Raw genomic sequence first — 2025 nt, 5'->3', positions numbered from 1 at the left:
TCAACCCTTTTCTTGGAAATTTGTCTTTTGGATTTCAAAATTCACCTATCTTAGTAAAATTTTTCTTTTTCTTAGACATAACAGCAACTGTTTGGTTTAAACCTTAACATTCTTGTTAAAAAGTCATGCTTTTTGTCTAAAAATTCGACTTCGTAGCAGAAAGTTAACTTATTACTTACAATTCTTAGTTGGGTCATGGAGAATGAACTGAAGTCCTGTTTGGATAAAAATTTTATAATTTTGTCAGTGTTTTTTTAATTCATCGGTTTTAAAACACATTTTATCTTTCTTAAATACACATGTAAGTTTTTGGTTGAAAATTAAATAATTTTGTGGAAAAATCATCGTTTTTAATTGAAAATGCTGCTGTTCTGTTGAAAATTTAAACATTTTGTACAAAATTAAAATTAAAAATTAAAACTTGTACTGAGTCGTGCTTGACAACTGCAGTCTTTATTCCCTCTAACAAAATTACGCGAGATCAACAGTTCTCACATTAAAACTCAAAATGTAAAACTGAAAAGTCATAAAAGATTCAAAATAATCAAATTTTGAAAAAATAAAACTTGTGCTGGGTTGTGCTCGATAAATGCAGTTTTTATTCTCTCTAATAGAATTACGTCACAACAAAAGTTGTCATATTAAAACCCAAGATATAAAAATTAAAAAAAAAGAAGAAAAACACAAATTTGAACAAGCAAAAATTATGCTGAATTGTGCTCGATAAATGCAGTTAGTATTCAGCACAAGTTTCGTTTTTTCGAAATATGATTATTTTTCGGCTTTGTACTTTTTTTGAGTTTTACTTTTTGAGTTTTAATATGAGAAATGTTGATCTTACGCACTTTTGTTATAGAAAATAACGACTGCATTTGTCGAGCACAACTCAGTAAAACTTTTAGTTTGACAAAATTTGACTATTTTTTGATCTTTTATTTTTTTTTGAGTTTTAAATTTTGAGGTTTAATACGACAACTGAGGATCTCAGGTAATTTTTTTAAAAGTAATGTCTGCATTTTTCGAGCACAACTCAGCACAAGTTTTATTTTTTCCACATTTTTATAAATAATAAAATTTTTTGGATTTTTGTTTTTTTAAGACAGGTTTTTATAATTTTTATTTCCTGCACGAAAATGTGTATACTTCGAGCCGCCTAGCTCAACCTTTCTTTTTGCTATAGTAAGAAGTTGCAGATCTAGAAAAAAACAAAACTTTTTTCAACAATTGTGCCCGTAATTTTTTTTTCAAAAAACCGTTTACGGCACAAATGAGAACAAATTTTATTAAATAAATTGCTCTAACTTTTGATATCTTAGCTGTTAATTAAAATTTGTTTCGAAGATTGTTATTTTCATTTTCATTTGAATGTTTTCTTTAATTTAAAAATTGTAATTTCAAATACAAAAAGAAACTAATTAACAAACCACAAAAATGTACGAAATTCACCTAAATATATGGCAAACGCTTCTCTTCTTGTAACTTGCTAAAAGTACTCACAAATTATAGAAGACAGTTTCCAAATACTCGATTTGATTGTTCTGTTTCGTATTATTGATCCACATTTTTTATACGAAACTGGATCTGCCTGGACGAATAAAAATTGTTTATAAAATGACAGGCCATTCTGAACAGAATTGACTACACCTCGAAAGCATTAAATATTATGTTGAATTCAAAAAATGGGATTTTAAAAACATGCTTGTAAAAATAATTGTTCAAACAAATTGCATTTTTTAAACATTTTAAGCTGGTTAAAATATTCTTTCTATATACTATAAAATCAGAAAATAATTGTATTCTATTTTATTTTTTTAAGTTATTGGAAAAAATTGATTGAGCAAGTATAAATTGTTTAAATAATAGAAATTTGTTCAAACTTAGAAGAAATGTACCAAAATTTTACAATTATTCAATAAAAAGTAGCATTGTATACCATTTTGAGAAAAAGTGGACATCTCTGGCTCAATGTTTAGAAATTTTGAAATAAACAATGATTACTTGTTTTAATAATTAATGTGTCAAAAA

The sequence above is a fragment of the Belonocnema kinseyi genome, chromosome 3 (assembly GCF_010883055.1).
Source record: "Belonocnema kinseyi isolate 2016_QV_RU_SX_M_011 chromosome 3, B_treatae_v1, whole genome shotgun sequence".
In the NCBI taxonomy this organism is placed as follows: domain Eukaryota; kingdom Metazoa; phylum Arthropoda; class Insecta; order Hymenoptera; family Cynipidae; genus Belonocnema; species Belonocnema kinseyi.
Note: the sequence above shows the minus strand (reverse complement) of the source record.